We start from the raw sequence: 15,287 nt of genomic DNA, 5'->3' as shown, positions 1-15,287 counted from the left end.
GTAGAGGACAAGACGGATAGATCCATCTACCTTCTGGAATTCTTTGAGCGGTTTATTTATTTTAGGTGGACGTGACAGGCTCTATCACGCCACCTGCTAACATTTTTCGTGATTTCCCACGCCCCTTTCTATACCACAGGAATAGCATAGGGTGACACGAAGAATTTCTTGTGCAGCATACCTTAAACTCGTTTTGGAAATTTTTATTCGAGCTTGGCTTAGTCAGGAAGTCTTCGATGTTCTTTACTAGTATGTCACGTAACTAAATGTGATCCTGAGGTTCAGTGCACAGAACGGGCTCACCTTTTTTGTCTATGACCTCTTTGATTTCTCGGATATTTCTGCCTCTTCCATTTCTCTGCTTGATGAGAAGACTCTTCCGAAACGTAGTCTTTTCTGTAGTTGTAGTATCATTACCACAGATACCACTACAACGCCGCGCCAACACAAGGTTGGCAGCCCGTCGTCTGCCGAGCACAACGCACTCTAGCGGGCTGTGCAGCTCGACGGAACTGGAGTGTGCCTCGTTCACTTCTTAGCTAGATTTCGAACTAGGCAGACGTACTTTCATAATCGGCCCTCAGCCAGTTCTGTTTGCATTGATTCTCTGGGGAGGGCCCATCAGGCTTAGTCCCTGAGAATATGTTGTATTAATTATAGCCGTAGCTGCAGTCCTACAAACTACTGAAGATACGTAATTTTCATTGTACTATGTGTTTCTTGAATAATAATCCTTCTCTCTAACAGTGTGCCGTACGGCATACTATTACATCCTGGACTCCTTCAGCTCCTATCAACTCGGCCTCCTACTTATTTGCATTTAGTAACAAGCTGGAATAGCACAATGGGGTGTAGGGCTTTACATCAGGAAAGAAATGGAACCCAGCGTAGTTGCAATAAGTTATGTAAACGAACGACTAATGTGGATAGATTTGACAGTGTCTAGCAAGAAAATTAGGAGTGTGTCAGTATATTCGCATTGTGAAGGGACAGATCAAGATAAGATGGATAGTTTTTATGACGCACTCAGTGATGTAGTTGTTAGAGTAAAGGACAAGGACACTGTTCTGCTCATGGGTGATTTTAATGCCAGGATTGGAAATCGAACAGAAGGGTATGAAAAGCTTATGGGTAAATTTGGAGAGGATATGGAGGCCAATACCTTATTGCAACTACGCTGGGTTCCATTTCTTTCCTGATGTAAAGCCCTACATCCCATTGTGCTATTCCTGCTTTGACTCCTGTCAGGTAGACCTTGTATTCTCCCACTTCCTCTTCTTTCTCGCTCGTTACCCGAATGTCACTAACAGCTAAAACGTCCAACACCATCTTACTTGCAGCCTCTGCCAGCTCTACCTTCTTCCCAGACTAGCCCCCATTGATATTAATAGCTCCCCATCTCGTTACCATTCGTTTGCCGAGTCGTATCTTAGGAGTCCCTGGATTGTCAATTAGAGGTGGGACTCCGTCACCTCCAAAGGTCCGAGGCATTTTGCTCTGATGTTGCTAGCATCATATTTAAAGTACCAGGGAAGCAGGTTTCTAGCCTTACTTGCCCCAGGTCCCACTGAGTTTTACCCCTAACGGTTGAGGGAATAACCGGAGGATTTGGTAGTCTTTGCCGTCTGAGCACAAAGGTGACCACGACACAGAATATGTCCGAGATGCCCAGCCTTATTCCAAAGTAACTGGTATCCCGACTGTCAGGACCACTTACTTGGCCACTCATACCTTGCCCGTGGTTCATGAACTAGGACATGACATCAGGAACACACACCATGAACCACTTTACATTACTTTATGACAAAAACTACAAATACATTACGCTAGTGCTCTTTATGTAGTAACTGATATTAAAATGTACATGAACACATAGTTATTAACCTAAAGCGAAATACTTGCCTACATACTTGGTATCTGCAGAGATACACTGCGTATCGTCATTAACGTTGCGTTCAGTGCCAGAAAGACACATACCCTAAATAAGTGTCGAACAAATAACTAAACAATGGAACGTATTTTAACTGGAACAATGTATGTCTCTAAATATTAAAAGAAAAGAACCTACGTGTCAGGGATGCTGTGCTGTAGAAAGATGAGGGAAACTAAGTGGACTGATAATGTCAATAACAAATTAGAAGATCCTCCGCAGAAGCGGAAAAGAAAGGGAGATATGGAAAAGATGATATGGGCTAGTAGGACACGTGTTGAGGCATCAGGGCACTTGCGGGAGCTGTAAAGGGTACAAACAGTAGAGGAAGACAGAGATTGGAAAATGTCCAACAAGTAAGTGAGAAGGTTTCGCGCAAGTGCTACTTCTAGATGAGAACGTTGGCTGAGGACAGGAAGTCGTGGCGCGTCGCATTAAACTAAACCGGTCAGAAGACAGATGACAGAAAAAGATGTCAAACTTTTTTCCTCTTTAATTTCACGTAGATGTACCTCCTTATTGGATCTGCGTACACACTCTTCAGTCTTCTTCCTTACTATCCTTTTTCAAAAGCTTCTATTGCCTTCTTTTCTTTACCATCTGCCGTTTCACTTCTGCAAGGCCACACTCTGTACAAATACCTTCAGAAAAGACTTCCCAGTGCTTAGATTTATATTCGATGGTAATAATTTTCTCTACTTTACACATGCCTTTCTTCCTATAGACAGTCTTCATTTTGTATCCTCTGTACTTCGACAATCGTTACTTACTTTGCGTCCTAAATTACAAAACTCTTCTACTACATGCATTGTCGGAATTCCAAATCCAATTTCCTAAGAAGTGCTTGATTTAATTATTTGCATTACACTTCCATTGTTTTATTTTGTTTATTTTTCATTTTATAGCTTCTACCCACTTACTCTTCGAAAATATTTGCCATCTCCGACAGAATCAGAACGACATCGGCAAAACTTGTTGTTTTATTTCTTCCACCTGAACTTTAATTTCCTTCCTAAAATTTTCCACTGCTGTCCACCATACCGCCTGTCTAATACAAGCGATAAGTAACGTCTCTATCACACTCCATTCTAAACTGTTGCTTTCCATCCATGACTGTATAACTTGCAGATAACTTTGAATCCTTTTATTTTAACTGTGTTATCTTCAGAACTTCAAAGAGAAAATTGCTGTCAACATTGTTGCCGACCGGAGTGGCCGTGTGGTTCCAAGCGCTACAGTCTGGAGCCGAGCTACCGCTACGATCGCAGGTTCGAATCCTGCCTCGGGCGTGGATGTGTGTGATGTCCTTAGTTTAGTTAGGTTTAATTAGTTCTAAGTTCTAGGCGACTGATGACCTCAGAAGTTAAGTCGCATAGTGCTCAGAGTCATTTTTCAACATTGTCAAAAGCACGCCAAGTGTAAATGCCCTGAGACAGCTTTTTCTGAGTTCACAAATGCTATAAAAACATGGTTTGTCTTTCTCAGTAATCCTTCTAAGAGAACGACATTTCTATTTTAAGTAAAAACTTTTTGCTGTATTAGTTATTTGTTTACTCGTAGTGAGTTTCAAGTTACATGACGAGCTCGTTTCGGCGTTATGCCATTTTCATCTGTGCAGATGATATTATATGTATAATCTAATGCTTACGTCTTAACTTGTACGACGTCGTCGATATGGCATCTTGGAGCTTAAATGTCGGTTTGACGGTATGATGATATGTTGAGATAATGTAGTTTGATGGTGATTTTCTGCTTCATTCACGTTTTTCTCCGAAGCTTTTAAGACGTTCACCATGTTTATTTTTAGACGTAAGTGGTGTGGGATATTTCCCTCAGTTTCTCTAGATGTTGTATGTAAGAATTTCCTTTCCAGACGGACTGCAGCTTGCGTGAGGTCAAAGAACGACATATTTTAACGGTATATTGATAATTTTTATTTATGGACCATTTGGCAGCAACTGAATAAAACACAATTTTAGTACCATACGCGTTTCGCTTTTATTTTCTGCAAGGCATCGTCAGTGGCCTGGAATATGTACATATGTTAGCTATTTAATTTACATTTTTGTCACAGTGCCTATAGGTTAGAATTATAACCTATAGGCAATTATAAACTATAGGCACTGTGACAAAAATGAAAATTAAATAGCTAACATATGTACGTATTCCAGGCCACTGATGATGCCTTGCAGAAAATAAAGGCGAAACGCGTATGGCACTAAAATTGTGTTTTATTCAGTTGCTGTCAGACGGTCCATAAGTAAAAATTATCAGTATACAGGAATATTACACGCAACTGAGGAAGACAGGACTACAAAAGTTGAAGATGTCAACGACATATTTTAAGTGCAAGTCTTTCGCTGCAATAGTTATTTATTCACTTGTAGTGATACAAGTTACAAGACGAGCTCATTTCGGCGTTTTTCCATTATCATTTGCACCTATGAAGTCGTAAATAAGCATTGCCTCCCGTGTTGCTAGATTTCTCCAAAAGCCGATCTGGTCTTCCACTATCATATCATTATTTTCAGTTGGAGGGGTTCTTCGATTCAGCTCTCCATGCTAATAATTCCTGAATAACTAACTACTCCTGCCTACATTTATTTGAACCAACTCATTGTTCTCAAGCCTTCGTTTCCCTTCCATCCCCATCCATTCCTCCCCCTCAGCCGCCCCAGACATGCATTTTGCAACTATTATTAAATTATGCCGCAGGATGTGTCCTGCCTACTTTTAGTCAAGTTGTGTCACAAATTTGCCCAACCATACGGTTGTGATATTCATCCTTTTTGAAATTTTGTACTGTACCAGAGAAATGTGGTAGTTAGTGAAAAGATAATTAAACTTTTACATACAGATTATTTTCCTATTCTCTTAATTGCTTGGATTAACTGCAGGAAATGAGGACATAAACGAAGATTTTTCTAATAATAATGGAGAGTGTCACTTGCAATACCCACCTGATACTTCCCGCCAGAGGCAGCTCCCGATATCCAGGCTCGCTTCCAGCGCGGCGGCACCGCATGGAACGGGGCCAGACAGTGCGCGAGCCGCCCCTGCCGTAAATAACACCGCGGGAGGCGGCGGCCGCCGCGTGGGCGGTGGCAGGGTTGGGGGAGGCGTCTCATTAGGGCCACGCCCCGTCCGCGCCGTCGTTTGTCTTCATCGCGGAGCAGCTGCGCCAGTATGCCACGGCGGCCCGCGTGACCAGAAACGGAAAACACCTGCTGACCCACAAAGTACCCCAAGAACCGCTGATGGAGGGTTTCTCCTCAAAGTACAGGGGCTCGATTATGTCCTCGGTCTCACTCTGATGATATATTACGGCCATTACGGTTGTCGCCCGCGCTCTACATCCGCACTCCATAAGTCACTCCTGAGGGCACGGCGGCGGTTGTGAATGCCAGCGCCATTCACGTCCTTCCTTGTCACATTACGCTACTGCAGATAGAGATAACTGCTGCTTACACGTCAGTGGCCACACGCGATCACAAAGCCAAACAATAAATTTAGAATTAACGAATTTCTGAAAGGTCTTGTATGGAGGTGAAACGTTTGAAATAATTAGTATACAAAATAAGAGAATAAGGCTCTTGAACGGTGGTGATACAGAGCGATGCTGAAGATAAGATAGATTGAATGATTACTGAAGACTTGGTGAATCGAAATGCTGAGGAAACAGCGTTGAGGCCAAAGTTGACTAAATGAGAGGTGTAACCTCCCCACAAAAATTTGAAAGACAATATTTAAATAGAAATGGAGCCAAGTGTAAGCTCCCCAGAGAAATTTAAGATAATATTTTAAATGTGAATAGACATAGAGCTATATGTAACCTCCCAGCAATTAAATTTAATGACAATGACAATTAAATAAAAACTAGCAATCTGACCTTAATGTAAGCTGCCCACAAAAAATGTAAGACAATTCAATGATAATGAAATCTCAGTGACAATGAAAACACAAATAGACCGAAATGTCGATCTTTAGGCCCTGATTCAACTCAAATTCTTACCTCAGTAAAACTGGATCTGCTCTTATTTTCCGCCATAGCTCGAAGGAAATGCATTGCAAAAATTTTGAATTTAAGGAAAACTTTTCTTTAAGGAATACCAAGGGAAATATTTCTTTCAATAAAATGTTTCTTTTGTTAAAATGCTTGGTTTAAAAAACAAAATTATTATTGGGGCGATTCTTGAACAAATTAGTTACAGTTAATTTACATTACATTATCAAATGTGCGCAATGCTGCTTCATTACCTTATTTAAAAATCTACCTCGTCCTGAATCTTGACCGGTGAGCCATGTCGACGCCCGCCGACTCCTCACACACAACTCCGACTATCTCTCGCGCGCTACTACCACAGACTACGTCATCTCGCATGCGCTACTACTCTCCAACTCTAACTCGCAACTGCACTCTCGCGCTACTGGACCGCAACTGCCTCGCAACTGAACTGCCCTCTCGCGCAGTCAAGCGCAGACAAGGAACTCTCTGGTCAAAGATTTTACCATGCCTCGCCATCGCTGCTACCGAGTACATACGCGTTTCAGAGGATAAGTTCATAGAATACATCCGGAGGCACCCTGGAACCATCACTTTGGCAGCAGTTACATAGAGAACAGACTTTCACGGGCTAGACTGGAATTGGAGGCCTGCACCATACACGTCTTTTGACTGAAGACCACTACAATAACATCAATTTTATTGTTCTTAATTGATGTTCCATTGATGTTTTACTTGTTTATGTCTCTATTTGTCGAGAAAGGGATCCATAGGTACTGTAGCAAAAAGATACACGTTAACTTACAGGTAGTATTCACCGTTGGCTGACACCTTTTCATTAAAGCAGGTGATCAACATGAGAACTACCATTTCATTCAAAATGTCTCCAACGCCGTAGTTGGATCTGTATCCATAGATGTGCTTGGCGGGTGTAGCAGGACAGGGTCAGACATGCTGCGTAAACGTTTTTTACTGCTGTCAGTTCATCGTAACCCAAGCACGAGAGGTGTACAATACCTCCAGAGCAAGTTAACAATGAAGTCAAAGCGCTGCTTTCGCATGGTGGAGAGACCACGTCTACAAAGCACATGAACCTCAATGTTTCTCAATCTTGGCCTGTATCTCGCTGAGTTTACTTGTGCGTCGTGACAGTTAAATGAGTCTCCGCTCGGTGCAATTTTGTGAAAAGTAAATAACACTGATTTCAAGACGCTCGTAGTGGCGTTCGATGTAAATAAAATAATCTGCATCGCAGTGTATTGGCCCGCGTCCGAATAAGCATATCCCTTAATCAAGTCATCCCTCTGTTGTTGATTTGAATAATCCCAGGATCGTTGAGTTACGCCCATTCTGCACAATTCACTGTTCCGCTTGTTAATCTGGCCACCAAGTGCCACACTTTATTCACTGACTGTTCTAGTATGCATGTTAAATGTAACGATATATTTCGTACAAAACTGTTTACTTAGAGTGTTGTCTTGCAAAAAATGGTTCAAATGGCTCTGAGCACTGTTGGACTTAACTGCTGGGGTCATCAGTCCCCTAGAACTTAGAACTACTAAAGCCTAACTAACCTAAGGACATCACACACATCCATGCCCGAGGCATGATTCGAACCTGCGACCGTAGCGGTCGCGCGGTTCCAGACTGTAGCGCCTAGAACCGCTCGGCCACCCCGGCCGGCTGCTGTCTTGCATTTCTGTGCTGTGTGAGAAGAGGAAATGTACTTACGTTGTGGAGCAATATATTTTCCTTCCTCGTTCTAACCGGAATCTTCCTTGTGGTTGATATGTTGGACACTTACAGAGCTATAATTCAGTTACGTCACCGTGATAATGACGGCTGCCAGCTGTAGAAGGAATCCGTCTTATCTGCTATTAGGCCAAGATTGATATTGATTTCTCCACCCCGGGCATAGTTTGACAGTGGTAGGTGTTCGCACGTCGCAGCTAAGCTACAAACTGTTCTCATGTGATTCAGCTGCGTCCTACCTCTCCGTTGCGCGCTTTTTTGGGTCTGCCTTCCTTTTCCTGTAACAGGGAGGTAGAAAAGAGCACCAGTCAAGCACAGACCTCACCTTCTTCCGGGTGCCGCCTGGTGTTTACCTTCCCCGCAGCTGTGACGGAAATCTGAAGAGGGAGCAGCTCTTCCGTATTTCTTCAGTGGTCCGAGCCGCATTAGGAACGGGCGTGTCGCATCCGCCTGTTTTCAATGCGGCGGTTAGAGCCATCTGCTGGAAGAATATAGATTTTATTTTCCAGGACGTGATGACTGGGTGTTGTGTGATGTCCTTAGGTTAGTTAGGTTTAAGTAGTTCTAAGTCCTAGGGGACTGATGACCATAGATGTTAAGTCCCGTAGTGCTCAGAGCCATTTGAACCATTTTTTTCCAGGAATTTCTGGACCCTGGTTCCTCTGCGTCTTTCTGGCTTTCCAATCGTGAGGGCAGTGTCGGCGCTTCGTCGTGCTGTTGAAGTACTTGGCAGCACCTTGTGGAAGGTTGATAGGTTATTGTAATGCCGTACTGCGTAAGTGGCTGATTGCCAATGATTAGTTTTTTGGAATTATGACCTTAATACCTTTTAAACTATTTGTTTGAATGAATGTCCAAACTTTTGCATGATTAATTATTGCCGTTTAAAATAAGAACTTTTTGACTTCCAGTTATCGCCATTTCTGCGCAACATTTTATCGCTCTCAAGGTTCATTTTTGAAATTGGAAACTAATATTAAATACTGGTTTTATCTAATATTTATGCTTCTGTGTTTTATTATTTACTCGGTTCCAGGCGCTTCAGTCCGGAACCGCGCGACTGCTACGGTCGTAGGTTCGAATCCAGCCTCGGGCATGGATGTGTGTGATGTCCTTAGGTTAGTTAGGTTTAAGTAGTTCTAAGTTCTATGGACTGATGACCTCAGACGTTAAGTACCATAGTGCTCAGAACCATTTTTTATTATTTTATTATTTATTTCAAATTTTAAATCATTTAAATTTACAGTCAGAGTAACAGTTTATGACCATTACTATTAAAACCATCGTGGGCTAAGGATTATTGCAAGACGAGTTAATGGCTTGCTTAAAATCTGAGTTTCTGTGAGTGTGCAACACTCTGGTTGTGAGCAGGGTTGACTTACTTAATGTTTGTATTACAGCTACGTAATAAATTGGAATTTTGGTGGTTTTAGATCCTTTAACGATGTTGATAAATTTAAGTGTCCGAGATCGTATGGCGTGTGGGCGTAATTCTTGTCCTTACGATAAATTCCGATGGAAGGCTATTCAGTTTGGACCTAAAGGACTGTCTGTGTAACACAAACTTATATCTTAAGTAGAGGCACATTTGATATTTTTTAGTTTATCGTAATATCATAATGACGACATATTAGATGATACTGCGCTAATGTCGTAATCTGCGACTCACAAGTATCCGCTTGTGTCGCTTGGACCTTAAACCAGCCCTGGATATGCCTATCGCTCCAGCATTTTTCCCAATGCCATAAGTTCACCTTCCACTAGGTCGGCGTTTTCGTATTTTCTAATCTCTTTAACACCCGTTGTTACCACCAGTGGTGTAGGGGTAGCATCATTCACTAATAATCAAACCGTTCGGTCTCGAGTTCGGAACATGCCACCGCTTAAATTTTGATTGATAATCAGAAATGGCAGCCGAAGACTTCCACCATAAGAGGTCACCCTTATTCTGGCAAACGGCCATGTCAAAGAGGGTGGACGAGCGGACAGAGGATCAGGGCGGTCTCTTGTCCTTGAGGTAGGAAACTGCCCCTACAAGCGGAAGAATCAGCAATGATCAACGGCATGAGGATGCAGAAGGCAATGGAAACCACTGAATTAACGACACATAACGTGTGTCCACAGGACATGTGGACAGAAATTGAAAAAATGTCATGATGTTCTCTACATTGGCAAAAGATTCCGGAGTAGTTCCCCATTCGGATCTCTGGGAAGGGACTGCCAAGTGGGAGGTGACCATGAGAAAAAGATTGAATAGCTATCGAAAGGATAACGCTCTGCTATTAGGGGCGTGGAATGTCAGAAGCTTGATGTGATAGGGAAGCTATACAATCTGAAGGGAAATGCAAACGCTCAATCTAGATATACTAGGTGTCAGTGAAGTGAAATGGAAAGGAGACAAGGATTTCTGGTCAGATTAACGTAGACAAATATCAACAAAAGCAGAAAATGGCATAATAGGGGTAGAATTCGTTATGAATAGGAAGGTAGGCCAGAGAGTGTGTTACTGTGAACAGTTCAGTGATACAGTTATTCTTATCAGAATCGACACCAAACCATTATCGACAACGATAGTTTAAGTATAAATACCGACGTCGCAAGCTGAAGATGAAGAGATAGAGGAAGTATATGAGAATATTGAAAGTGTAATACAGTATGTAAAGGGAGATGAAAATCTAATTGTTGTGGGGGACTGGAATGCAGTTGTAGGGAAAGGAGTAGAAGAAAAGGTTACAGGAGAATATGAGCTTGGGGGCAAGGAATGAGAGAGGAGGAACACAAATTGAGTTCTGTAATAAATTTCAGCTAGTAATAGCGAATACTCGTTTCAGGAATCACAAGAGGAGGAGGTACACTTAAAAAAGGCTGGGTGATTCGGGAAGATTTCAGTTAGATTACATCATGGTCTGACAGAGATTGCGAAATCAGATTCTGGATTATAAGGAGTATCCAGGAACAGATACAACTTCAAATTACAATATCGTTGTGATGAAGAGTAGGCTAAAGAGATAAGTCGGGAATAATCAATATATAAAGAAGTTGGATGCGGAGGTGCTAAGGCATGACGAGATACACTTGAAGTTTTCTAAGGCTGTAGATACAGCAATAAGGAATAGTCCTGTAGGCGGTATAGATGAAGACGAATGAAATTTCTAAGGGCAGTCACAGATGCTAAAAAGGATAACATAGGTACAACGAAGGTAACTTCAGAGGAACCATGGGTAACAGAAGAAATACTTCAGCTGATCGATGAAAGAAGGAACTACAAAAATATTCAGGTTGAAATTAAATGCAAGAGTAGTAACATTAAGATTGCAGACGGAATTACACTGTTAAATGCAGAGTGGATAGGTGGGAAGAGTAAATTGAAGGCCTCTATGAGTGGTAGATTTATTTGATGTGATAGAAGAAGAAATGAATGTTTATTTGGAAGAGAGAGGAGACCCAGTATGAGAATCAGAATTTAAGAGAGCTTTGGAAGACCTAAGATCAAATGAGGCAGAAGGGATCGATAACATTCCATCAGAATTTCTAAAATCACTAGGGGAAGTGGCAACAAAACGACTATTCACGTTGGTGTGTAGAATGTATGTCTGGCGATATACCGTCTGACTTCCGGTAAAGTATCATCCACACAACTCCAAAGACTATAAGAGCTGTCAGGTTCGAGTGTTACTGGACAATCAACTTAACCGCTCATGCATTCAAGTTGCTGGCAAGAGTAATATGCAGAAGAATGGAAAAGAAAATTGAGGATGTATTAGATGACGATCAGTTTGACTTTAGGAAAGGTAAACGCACCAGGGACGCAATTCTGACGTTGCGGTTGATAATGGAAACAAGACTAAAGAAAAATCAAGACTCGCTCATAAGATTTGTCGACTAAGAGAAGCGTTCGACGATGTAAAATGGTGCAATATGTTCGAAACCCCGAGAAAAATAGGGGTTAGCTATAGGGAGAGACGGGTTATATATAATATGTACAAGAACAAAGAGGGAATAATGAAAATGGACTACCAAGAACAAAATGCCCGGATTACAAAGTGTATAAGACAGGGATGTAGTCTTTTCCCCTATTGTTCAATCTGTACATCGAAGGAGCAATGATGGAAATGAACGGTTCCGGAGTGGAATTAAAATCAAGTTGAAAGGGTATCAATGATACGATTCGCTGATGACATTGTTATTCTAAGTGAAAGTGAAGAAGAATTGCACGATCTGCTGAATGGAATGGACAGTGTAATGAGTACAGAATATGGATTGAGAAGAAATCGAAGAAACAAGAAAGTAATGAGAAATATCAAAATAAGATCAGCAAGAAACTTAACACCAGGACTGATGGTCACGACGTAGATGAAGTTAAGGAATTCTGCTACCTACGCAGCAGAATGACCAATGACGGACGGAGCAAGGAGGACATCAAATGCAGAAAAGCACTGGGATTAAGAGCATTCCTCACCAAAAGAATTTTACTAGTATCAAATATAGGCCTTAATTTGAGGAAGAAATTCCTGAGAATATACGTTTGGAGCATAGCATTGAATAACAGTGAGACATGGACTGTGAGAAAACCGAAGCAGAGGAGAATCGAAGCATCTGAGATGTGGTGCTATAGACGAATGGTGAAAATTAGGTGGACTGATGAGGTAAGGAATGAGGAGGTTCTGTGTAGAATCGGTAAGGAAAGGAATATGTGGAAAACACTGACAAGGAGAAGGGACAGGATGATAGGATACCTGTTAAGACATCAGGGACTGACTTCCATGATACTAGAGGGAGCTGTAGAGGGCAAAAACTGTAAAGAAAGACAGAGATTGGAATACATATAGCAAAAAATTGATGGCGTAGGTTGCAAATGCTACTCTTAGATGAAGAGGTAGGCATAGGAGAGAAAATCGTGGCGGGAAGCATCAAACCAGTCAGAAGACTGATGACTCAAAAAAAAAAAAAAAGCCTCGAAACCCAACACACAAATTTCCTATCCATGTACTGCCTATCTGTCTGGGTGTGGTGTTATACCTGTGGTGTTATACCTACCTCTACACTTATAAACTGAAACGATATGACCACTTGCCACCAGCAGGTTGAATTATAAAGCCTTTTGTGGTTAGGAAAGTATACAAGTGGAGCAGAAAAGAATGGGGAACCGTTCTACCGACGATAATGGCCGAAAATGCGAAAATCTACAGATAAAAGCGACCTAGATAAAGGGCAGATTGGTATGCACGGTCTCACGGAATATGCATCACGAAATTGGTGAGCCGGCCGCGGTGGTCTAGCGGTTCCAGGCGCTCAGTCCGCAACCGCGCGACTGCTACGGTCGCAGGTTCGAATCCTGCCTCGGGCTTGGATGTGTGTGATGTCCTTAGGTTGGTTAGGTTTAAGTAGTTCTAAGTTCTAGGGGACTGATGACCATAGATGTTAAGTCCCATAGTGCTCAGAGCCATTTGAACCATCTCATTGACTTTACAGCGGTTCAGCTGCTTTGTGTCTTGCTTGATGGCGACAGAATCTTGCAGCAGCATAACTGTTCTTGTCAAAATGGTTTAAGATGAGTCGCAGTGAACTTAGTTGATACCTTGACCACCAGATTCCCCTGAACAGTGGAGCACATCTGGAGCGCATTCGGGTGCCAACTCAGCTCCCACAAAGCATTGGCCCGTAATTTACGGTCTGCGTGGTGTGTGTGGGTAAACATCTGGTCGGACATACTTCTGGAAACCCACCAATGACACCCAGAATAAACAATAAGATGTTTTAATGGATATAAGAGAGCACAATACCGTTGTGTTTTTTATTTCTGTAACAGAGAGGAAAATACTGGTTGTAAAAATCTGTTAGTGTTCGTCCATTATTTTAGTGGGATGGACAAAAGCAGGAGAGCTATAGCAGTAACCATTGTTATAAATAAATGGAGCTCAAAATATATTACATCGTGGGCAGCAGTTAATGAAAGGTTGATAAAGCTCAGTCTAAGATTTAGAGACCAGTATATCTGGTAAAGGTAGTGAATGCCCCTACAGATAATTTTCACTTGAAGGTAAAAGAAGATTTCGAAGACATGCTGATACAGACTACAGAAACGAAGTAGCCGTGAACTGATAATGGCGGGAGAATTTAACAGCAGAGTAGGGAAAGCTAGAAATACTACGGTTATTGGAATGTATGAGAAGGATGTTAGGAACGATAATGGTAAAAGTTGGACGCATTGGAGAGAGATGAATTTCGTGTAGGACATGCATTCTTTGCTCAGAAGGATGTTCGTAGCATTACATAGTATAACTAGACAAGAAGACTACAATCAATTATTGTTCACCAAAACTTTAGGGAAAAGACCAGCTTTACAATCCAGGATATCTAAGTTAGAAAAAGTGTAGATTGTTGAAGTAACCATCATCTGGTGGAAAGCAAAATTTATAACCCCTCTGCTTTTATCATTAACGGCGAACAGAAGAAGACGCAACGTGCTGAGCAGCGTGAGATCATCACGTGTAACACAGAATGTCTAAGGGGAAATGGAACTAAGCACGCTGCACGGGAGAATTAAAGGATCACTTTTTTTAAAAAACCTAGTCATTTTATTGTAAAGAAAAAGTGTGAAATTCGGCCCAAAGATGTCTACAACCATGCCTACGACCTTCCTCTGGAAAGGTGCAAAACCGTGGCGCCCTGCGACGCCTCCACATCAACCAAGTAGCCAAGAACTGATAATGGCACGAGAATTTAACATCAGAGTAGGGAAAGCTAGAAATACTACGGTTATTGGAATGTATGAGAACGATGTTAGGAATGAGAATGGGAAAAGTTGGTGGACGCTCTGGAGCAAGATGAATTACGTGTAGGAAACGCATCCTTTGCTCAGAAGGATGTTCGTAGGATTACATGGTATAACTAGAGAAGAAGACTAGAATCAATTATTGTTCATCAAAACTTTAGGGAAAAGGCCAGCTTTCCATTCCAGGATATTAGAGTTAAAAAAAAAGAGGGTAGATTGTTGAAGTAACCATCATCTGGTGGAAAGCAAAATTTATAACCCCTCTGCTTTTATGATTAATGGCGAACAGAAGAAGACGCAATGTGCTGAGCAGCGTGAGATCATGACGTGTAACACAGAGTGTCTAAGGGGAAATGGAACTAAGCACGCTACACGGAAGAATTAAAGGGTCACTTTTTTTAAAAAAACCTAGTCATTTTATTGTAAATAATAAATGTGAAATTCGTCTCAATGATATCTACAACCACGCCTACGACCTTCGTCTGAAAAGGTGCCAAACCGTGACTCTCTGCGACGCCTCCATCGGGCTAGGATGTAGATGTAGATATATGTGAAAAAGAAGATACTTGACGTGTAATGGGGGTTAATGAGGACACATTGGCACCTCATTTCTCCACAATTCTGCCCAAATACACCGCGGACGTGTCACACGACGGAAAGGATGGTTCAAATGGCTCTGAGCACTATGGGACTCAACTTCTGAGGTCATTAGTGCCCTATAACTTAGAACTACTTAAACCAAACTAACCTAAGGACACGACAAACATCCATGCCCGAGGCAGGATTCGAACCTGTGACCGTAGCGGTCGCGCGGTTCCAGACTGCAG

This window comes from Schistocerca nitens, chromosome 5 (genome assembly GCF_023898315.1).
Source record: "Schistocerca nitens isolate TAMUIC-IGC-003100 chromosome 5, iqSchNite1.1, whole genome shotgun sequence".
Taxonomy (NCBI): Eukaryota; Metazoa; Arthropoda; class Insecta; order Orthoptera; family Acrididae; genus Schistocerca; species Schistocerca nitens.
Note: the sequence above shows the minus strand (reverse complement) of the source record.